Raw genomic sequence first — 9976 nt, 5'->3', positions numbered from 1 at the left:
TTTTTGTTTGTTTGTTTTGTTTTGTTTTGTTTGAGATGGAGTCTCGCTCTGTTGCCCAGACTGGAGTGCAGTGGCGTGATCTTGGTTCACTGCAACCTCTAGCTCCCAGGTTCAAGCAATTCTCCTACCTCAGCCTCCCAAATAGCTGGGATTACAGACTCCAGCCACCACACCCAGTTAATTTTTGTATTTTTAATAGAGACGGGGTTTCACCATGTTTGCCAGGCTTGTCTCAAATGCCTGACCTCAGGTGATCCGCCCACCTCAGCCCCCCAAAGTGCTGGGATTACAGGCGTGAGCCACTACGCCCAGCCCCATCACCATGTTTTTGAGATCTATCTATGCTGATGCCTGATTATGATATCACATTGTGTGAATACACCATATTTTCCTTATCCATTCCCCTACTGACATTTAACTTGCTTTCACATATCCTCTATTACAAAAATGCTGCAAGGAAGGAATAGCCCCATTCATGTTACGTAGATAGATGAGTGTTCATTCCTCCCTAGAAGGATGGCTAGGTTGTATGGGGCAATTGGTCTCCAAAGATCCTACTCCAATTTATGCTCCTTCTAGCAATTTCTGAGAGTCCCCATTTCCCCAGTACCTCCTCCGATACTTCCTTTATTCAGACTTTGAAAAGTGTGCCCACCTAATCAGTGTGAAGAAGTGCAATGGTATCTGAGGTACAATGTGTATGTTTCTGCCTCCCAGTGTCATCAACCATTAACATCCGGAGAGTGAGCCATGGTCCAGTCTTCCCCATGCTGACTGTCGTTTCTCATCAGCCTTTCACTCCCTAGCAAGAGACAGCATGGTGAAGATGATGGGCTGCAGACCTTCGGATTTGGTTTTCATCCTGGCTCCTCTCTCTGTTTGCTGCACAACCTCAGACACGCCCCCTTGTCTCTGTGAACTTCACCTACAAAATGGGGATAAGTGGGTCTACTCATGAAGTTATGGTGAGAATTAAGAAAATAAAAGTCTGACATTCAACACACCAAGTGTTCAAGGAATGGTAAATGATATTAAGGTTTCATGTTTATAGTGTTTATAGTGGAGGGATAAGGCAACTTGATATGGAGTCACATATATCTGGAGTTCAGCCCCAATGCTTTCAACAAGGCACGTCACCTCTCTAAACACCAGTGTGTTATCTTTAAAAGGAAGATGATTATAAATGGAAGAACTACTCTCTTAGAGTAGTTCTAAGGAAGCCTCTCTTCCCAACCCAAATATATGCACAAACACATGCGAAATTCTGCTTTTCTGGGACCCAATTCCACTCTGGGAGCCCCAGTAAGGAACTCCACAGCCAATGTGTAGCCAGCCTCCTGGGAGGTGGGTCCCAGCACTGTGGATTGTAAAAATCAGGCCAAGGCTAATTAGGAGTTGCCTTGCTCAGGGCCCAAACCACCTGTGCACTAGGCAACCTTCACAGACTCTCCGGGGCTTGCGGCTGCTGGTTAATTACATGGGACTCGGCTCCACAGTTATAATTCAGTACCCACTGGGCAAGTGAAACCCTCTGCTTTGCACACAGCCCCCAGGAAGGATGAGTAAGGCTGAAGCCAACAATTACCCACACTCATTGCCCCCAGCAGCAAAGTGACTGGTCCAGGTTGGCTGGCAGCCCAGATGCTGGCTTTGGAGACAGTGAGGAGTCTCCCCGTCCGTCCTTTCTTCCTTCCCTCCTCTTTTCTTTGTGCTTTTCTTCTTTGCTTGCTTTCTCCTTCCTCTGTTTTTTTTTTTTTCTTTCTTTCTTTTCTTTCTTTCTTTTTAAGACAGAGTCTCACTCTGTCACCCAGGCTGGAGTGCAGTGGCACGATCAGAGCTCACTGCAGCCTCAAACTCCTGGGCTCAGGGGATCCTCCTGCCTTGGCTTTTGGAATGGCTGGGACTACAGGTGCGCTCCACTGTGCCCAGCCAATTTTGTTTTTAAATTCTTTGTAGAGACCAGGTCTTGCTGTGTAGCTCAGGCTGGTCTTAAACTCCCAGTCTGAAATGATCCTCCTGCCTTGGTCTCTCAAAATGTTGGTATTATACATGTGAACCACCTTGCCCAGCCATTTTTTTCCTTTCTTTCTTTTTTCTTCTATCCTTCTCTAATCAATCTTTCAGCAACAATATTTAAGATCTACTGCATGCCGAGCTTTGAGCTTGCCCTCTGGATGGGGTGAGTGAACCAGACACAGCTGAGCCGTGGTCCTGAGGAGCTTGCTTTTCTAGTAGGGGTGATGAGTGTGTCCATGACTATCAGAAAAGGAGAACACAGGCAGAGTTTCTATGAGAGCACACAAGGGCAGGGGGGCACTTGAACCACCCCAAGAGTGAGCACCTCCTGAAATGCTGTGTCGTAGGCACCTCACCCATCTCACTCTAATCTTATCCCTTCATTTCTGCCAGTCTAGACAGCCTCCAGGTTCCTCATGGGATGTTGGGGCTGGACTAGGGGTATTCAAGCTGTGCGTGCTCAGAGCCCCAGGGTTCATGGAGAATGGTAGGGGCTGCTGTAGGTGGGATGCTAGGTCCATCTGTCCCCCACTTTCCCTATTTACGCAGGCGATTCCTCTTTCAAAAATCTATTTTATCCTGTACATCCCACCTTTCCCCCCTCACACATAATGCCTTTATGGTACCAGGGGAGACAGTGCTGAGTAAGAACCAGTTGGAAAACTGCTGAATACAGGCCCTGCCTAGCAAGGTTAGTGGATTTGCCCAGTACAACAGAGGGATTGTAGCAGATCTGAGTCTGCAGTCCCAAGTGGACGGAGCTCATGGCTCAATGCTTTTCTATGTTTTTTCTTCTTTTTCAAATTATTGTTTTGGCTGATGTGGTGGCTCATGCCTATAATCCCAGTAATTTAGGAGGCCGAGGAAGGAGGATCACTTGATTTCAGGAGTTCCAGACCATCTTGGGCAACAGAGGGAGAACTTGTCTCTATAAGAAACTTTTTAAATGATGGCCGGGCACGGTGGCTCACGCCTGTAATCCCAGCACTTTGGGAGGCCAAGGCGGGCAAATCACAAGGTCAAGAGTTCGAGACCAGCCTGGCCAACATGGTGAAACCCCACCTCTACTAAAAATACAAAAAAATTAGCCGGGCACAGTGGCACCCTCCTGTAATTCCAGTTGCTTGAGAGGCTAAGGCAGGAGAATCTCTTGAACCCGGGAGGTGGAGGTTGCATGAGCCATGCCACTGCACTCCAGCCTGGCTGACAGAGTGATACTCCATCTCAAAAAAAATAATAATTAAAAATAATTTTTAAAATATAAAATGAACCAGGCATGGTGGCACATACCTGTAGTCCCAGCTACTTTGGAGGCTGAGGCAGAAGGATTGCTTGAGCCTAGGAGCTCCAGCCAAGAAGCTGCAGCAAGCCATGATTGTGCCACTGCACTCTAGCCTGGGTGACAGACGGAGACCATGTCTCTAAGAAATATTTTTAATAGAATAGAAATTATTTTTTTATTCTCAACTATTTTTAAAACAGACCAGAATCGAGAATTAAATATGAAACCTTCTCACATTATCAAATACTAACATTAAGGTCTATTCATTTCAATTTTTTAAAGAGATGAAAAAAGTCAAAGACTGTGGAAACTCCCTGTGTAATCTTCCCTGGCCTCGTTCTTACTCCACCACCAAACCAGGGAACCAATTTTACAAATTATGTGTTTATCATGCCCACACAAAGTTTTCTTTTATTTTTTATGACCTATACTGTCTCCAGACCACACATAGTTTTCTGCTTTTACTGCATATGTATGTATCTATAAAAATTACATAGTCTTGTGTTACAGGTTTATAAACCTTGTACAAAATGGCATAATTTGCCATGTAGCTTATTACCTTTTTTTGTCTTTTTTGTTCCTAAACTGGGAAGTTATTAAAAATCAGAAGCGTGGAAAGACAGAGACATCCTGTGTGTCTGAGAAAATGATATAAGCTGGTCCCAAAGTGGGACTGGCGAGTGCTATGTCCCACTGAGCAATCACAGGCTGCAGCATCAGCATGTTAGAAAGAACATTGGACCACAGAGAGGGGCCCCATGTGGCCAGAGATCTTATGATAGTGTGAAATTTCAAAATTTACCTACGATTTTAACTGCTTTATGGTATTCTACTGTAGAACTATTTCACAGTTTCTCCTTTTCTCTGTTGATGGGCATACAGACATTTCCACCTTTTCATTATGATGAACACTCTTGCAATGAATGTCCACATAGACATATTTCCTTATTTGAAATCCATCAGTTTCTCTAGGGGGCATGCCTAGGAGTGGACTTGCTGGTTTGAAGGGAATGTGCTTATTCTACTTTACTAGATATTCCCAAATTGCTCACTGTAGAGGTTGACACTCCCACAAGCAAAGTACTCAAGTATCCATTTCTCTACGTCCTTGTCAACACTTGGTATTATCAGACTTTCTAATTATTTCTTTTCTTTCTTTTTTTTTTTTTTTTTTGGAGAGATGGGGGTCTCACTATGTTGGCCTGGTTGGGCTCAAACTCCTGGGCTCAAGTGATCCTCCCAGTTCAGCCTCCCAAAGTACTGGGATTACAGGTGTGAGCCACCATGCCTGGATTCTAATTTTTGCCGGTTAAACAGTGTGCTAGGCTTTGGGTTAGCCTTCTGGTTGGGACAGATACAACAGATATGAAATGTCACTTCCTTGGTTGTGGATTTACATTTCCCTAATTACTACTGAGGCAAAGCACGCTATCATAAATTCTCTGGCCATGTGGATCTCCTCTCTGTGGTCCAGTGTTGTTTCTAGCATGCTGCACCCCATGATTGCTTGGCTGGACACAGCACACACCAATCCCAATTTGTATCATTTTCTCAAACACACCGGGTGTTTCTGTCCTTCCACACTTCTAATTTTTAATAACTTCCCAGTTAAGGAGGCTCAAAAATGCCCTTGGAAGATGAAGATGATGAACATACTGGTGTGTCCCCATAGGACATTATGGGGAGGTTGTCCAAGGTAGCTGGGGAGTGGAGGGAGGTGGCAGCCTGGATCAGCACCCTCGGCCTTCACATCCACCAAAAGCAGTTGCTAACCCCATGGGGGATGGTCTTATCGACTTGAGCAAGGTCTGTGTTAGGTTCCTGGCACTTTATCCCCTGTTCATTTAACCTTTTTCTTCCAGTTGTAATTAATTCATAGCAAGGAGTTCTGGACTCGGTCTGTAATGCCTCTCACAAATACTTGAAGAAGGAGAGAAGCAGAGTAACTTGGAATTGACATAATTCTAGAATGCCAGAGCTCTAAGAGCAGGAACATGGTCCAAACTTTCTCTTAGCCTAAACCCCATTTGCAGATTGGGAGCCTGAGGCCCACAGGGGAAGTGCTTGGCCTATCATTCCACCCCAATGCAACTCAGCTGAGTGGGCTGGCAAATTGGGGAGGAAACTCCAGGTGCCTTTGAAACTTCTTAGGCAGCTATGGAGTGTGGCCATTTGCAGAACCAACTTCTTGGATGAAGCAACCGCGAGGACCCCACAAAGTGCCATGTGGTTCAACCCATGGTACAACGAAGGTTTTATGATGTCATTGAAGAGTTCAGACACCCAGAAAAGAAGTCGTTGGCAGGCATCACAGAACCGTGTGCTCAGACGTGAAATTAACTAAGGCACCCCAGTGCACCTTAAAAAGAGCCTATCTCTTCTCTTGTGCTCCGTTTTTTTGTTTGTTTGTTTGTTTTTTGTTTTCTTGAGATTGAGTTTTGCTCTTGTTGCCCAGGATGGAGTGCAATGGTGGCATCTTGGCAAACCCGCTCTGTGTCGAGCACCCTGCAAGGGCTGCAGGACCTGAGCTGCTGAATTCACACCCATATCCACCATTTCCTCCTGTTCTGAAATCGCTTGAACCCAGGAGGTGTGGTGGTGCGTGCCTGTAATCTCAGCTACTCAGGAGGCTGAGGCAGGAGAATCGCTTGACCTGGAAGGTGGAGGTTGCAGTGAGCCGAGATAGTGCCACTGTACTCCAGCCTGGGTGACAGAGTTAAGACTCAGTCTCAAAAAAAATAAAATAAAATAAAATAAATCAGAAACTCTCCAATTAATGTTAGGTAGAACATTAAAAACAAAGGCAACAGTTTGAGCATTTATAGAAGGAGAATAATTAGCCACAGCATTCATTTCTTGTGTTGTAAAGGGGCTGGTGACAGACCTCGTTGCCCCCATCAGTAGTGCCTGTGGGTTACTGACCTAATGTCCTCACACAGATTGGATCTGGGGAGCCCAGCCTGAGAATGAGACAGGGTGGCCACGACAACCCTGGCTGGGCATGAAGGCCTGGGTGTGCTAGAATTCCTGGGCCAGATACAGGTCTGAGGGAGCCTGGGGTGGACACAGATATATGCTGTCACTGCTTTGATTCTCTCTCTCTGCCTCTCTTTTTCTCTCTCTCTGTGGCCTTGGGCAAGCCACTTGTCCTCAGTTTCTCTGCCAATAAAATAGGGATAATAATATATCCCTTTAAGGGTGCTTCTTAAGAATAATTGGCCAGTTTTTACAGGGCACTTTGAAGAAAATTGCTGTGGGGATGTTCTACTGGCCCTGGAATTTTCCTTCGTGCAGATATCAAACAGACAAGGATGGCCAATGTTCTGATTCTGGCACTCCCAGCCAAACCACTTTCCCCAGTTCAGTTGGAAGGGAGGAAGCGGGAGGGGCTGTGATCACAGCCTGGGCCTGCCTAGAATATTAAAGGCACAACCCGGTCTTTGATGCCTGCCTGCAACGCTCGTTAATTTTAATAGGAAATGAGCAGAGTCCAGAAGGCTCTGCCTGGCAGAAGAAAACAGGTCGAGGCCGAAGAGGATGTGTGCCAACTAAATTTAGATCTTGTTTGGCTTTGAAGTGCTTGGCCCCAGTGCTAGAATTACAGGACCTAGAGGTCAGCGGTTGGGAGGCAGGGGGCTGGGGAAAGTGTAGACCTTAGGCCCCTCAGTTCCCAGCTCAGCCAGGAGCAAACAGCCCCGTCTCAGTTTGGGAATCACTTTAGAGTCAACAATATCCAGAGCTGATGAATTCCTGGGAAACTTTGAATTAAAGAAAGCAAACTTAAGTGCATTCAAGGGCTAGGTGGTTAATACACAGGAGTGAAGTAGGCTGATTGTAGGTAAAAGGGGGTGGTGGGTGGGGACTATGGCAAACTGTCTGAGCTTCAGTTGAATATTGGGATTTGGGAATAAGGGTCAAATTTTGCCGGCTCTTCTGATTTTTTGGTCGGGGGGATTGGGGCAGGGATGGAGTCTCACTCTGTCTCCCAGGAAGGAGTACAGTGGTGTAATCTCGGCTCACTACAAGCTTCATCTCTGGGGTTCAAGTGATTCTCCTGCCTCAGCCTCCAGAGTAGCTGGGTTTACAGGTGGGCGCCACCACACCCAGCTAATTTTTGTATTTTTAGTAGAGATGGGGTTTCACCATGTTGCCCAGGGTGGTCTTGAACTCCTGACCTCAAGTGATCTGCCCACTTCGGCCTCCCAGAGTGCTGAGATTACAGTTGTGAACCACCATGCCCAGCTTAGCTCTTCTGATTTTATAGAGAAATTGAAAATCAGGACTGTGTGTGTGGCAGGGAGGGGGTTTAAATGTTTAAAATTGCGATTTTTAAACATGGACAAGTTTTAAACAATGACAAGTAGCTGTTCCGTCTGGGGGTTGGCACTACAGGAGCAGAACACTCCATAAGATCCTTCTGAGTCAAGTCCATTGGAGGAGATGCTTCTTTGCCTTGAACTCTTTTAAACTTCAAGGGAGACTTCGAATCTTTCTAATTGTTGAAGCGTCCATCCCTCTGCATCCACTTTGGGACTTTATAGATCTAATTCAAGCCAAGCCTCCTTTTCTCCACGTGGAGAAAAGGCCTCATTTCCTAGCTCTGTCATCTCATCATCCCTTTGATCTCTGTAGGCATCTGTAGTTGCCTGACAAATATACCCAGGTTTGAATGCAAATGCTCCTAAAGTGTCTTCACCCACCTTTCATCCTAGGGCTTCTGGAAAAGTAGAACACATGTACCTGCTGACATGGGCCCGAGGACATAGGGAGGCCAGAGAGTGACATCTTTTTACCAACCCCACAGGAAGCAGGAAGATGGGATGATTGGACACTTCTTTTTTTTTTGTTATTGTTTGTTTGTTTGTTTGTTTGAGACGGAGTCTCTCTCTGTTGCTGGAGTGCTGTGTCGGGCTAGAGTGCAGTGGCGCAATCTTGACTCACTGCATCCTCCGCCTCCCAGGTTCAAGCAATTCTGCCTCAGCCTCCCAAGTAGCTGGGATTATAGGCATGCCACCACGCCCAGCTAACTTTCTGTCTTTTTTGTTTGTTTGCTTGTTTTTTTGTTTGTTTTTTGGTAAAGACATGGTTTCACCATGTTGGGCAGGGTGGTCTCAAACTCCTGACCTTGAGTGATCCACCTGCCTTGGCCTCCCAAAGTGCTGGGATTATAGGTGTGAGCCACTGCACCTAGCGGCCACTTCTCATGGAATGGATGCCTGGCGGAGACCCACTCATGTATTCATTCATGCATTTATTACACAAATATTTACCAAGGTCCTAAGATGTACCAGGCTCTAGATTGCATGCTTCAGAGGTAGCAATCCTTTAAACTAAGCAAGTCCTTGCCCTCCTAATTCTAATATTCTAATAGGGGAGAGAGAAGACAGACAAATCATCACACCCATGAGTAATCACAAAGTTTTATATGTGACATGGAAGAATACAGATACATGAAGGGAAATCCAATTCAGACAAAGAAGGTGACCCTTCAGCTGCAACTTGTGGAGGAAAGAGCATTCCTGGCAGAGGGAACAGTATACGCAAGGGCTCTGCGGCTGGAAAAAGTTTGACTTTTTTGAGAAACTGAGAGAACGCCAGTGTAGCTAGAAGTAGTGACTAAGGGGAAAGCGTTTACTGCAAGAGCTGTGAATCACATGCCTACAGGGTTTAGCAGGTTTCACAAATGATTAACGTGAGCCAGGTCAGAGACAATAGGGAAGAGTGGAGACTGTGGCAAAGTGGAGAAAACATGACCTGTAGAAAAGAGGCAGCTACTGCTCAACTGCAGCCAGTTTTATACATATGGAGATGGAAACAGTGCGTTCAGTGTTGCCAGATAAATTGATTTTTCAAAAAAACCTCTAAATAGATAGTTTTATACAAAATCTCCAATTAAAAAAACAGTACTGAGATCCTCACAACACATTTGGCAGCCTGGGTGCTACCTCCTTGCAGCTCCTGAACTGGGTAAATCCACAGGGGAGAATCAAAGAATTGTACAGCAGGGAACGTCTCACAGTCATGTGAGGAAACTGAGGCCCAAAGAATTCTCAGCCCTCAGCCCTTGTTCCATAGGTGGTTTCCTGAGGAACAAGGGACATTTCAAGTGGGTTTTCTCTTTGGGCCCCAGGCAAGCTTTTACTTTGGGGCTCAGTTTTCTAATTTGCAACTGGGAGTGTTGAGGCCAAGTTTGGCCAAGTTTGGCGGCTGCCTGGGGCTGTGCTGTGTGGGGTAATTAGGGCTTGGAAATGACTTTGAAGCTTTCCAAAGCAGAAGACAGAGCTAAGTACCCAGTAAAGCTCGGAAGGGGATTTCAAAGGCTTGTTCCTTAAAGTGCTACTATATGCTTCATCTCATCCCATGTCCAGGGGGCCTGATCCACAGGGTATATGAACAAGTGGCTGTGCTCTGCTGTGGGAACCTGGGGAGCACCCCAGTATATTCACATATCCCCTATTACCCTATATTTTCCTTTAGTTCCCATTTTCTTTCTCACCCAGGTACTCAGTGAGTCCCTTCTGTGTGCCAGCCATGGTACCAGGTAGAAATACATCCCCACGGAGCTTGCAAACCCAGCAAGGAAAATAGGGAATCAGAAATTCCACTTGCATGACTGGGTGCAGCGGCTCACATTAGTAATCCCAGCACTTTGGGAGCCCAAGGTGGGTGGATCACATG

This window comes from Rhinopithecus bieti, unplaced genomic scaffold (assembly GCF_001698545.2).
Source record: "Rhinopithecus bieti isolate Rb0 unplaced genomic scaffold, ASM169854v2 scaffold_11161, whole genome shotgun sequence".
Classification (NCBI taxonomy): Eukaryota; Metazoa; Chordata; class Mammalia; order Primates; family Cercopithecidae; genus Rhinopithecus; species Rhinopithecus bieti.
Note: the sequence above shows the minus strand (reverse complement) of the source record.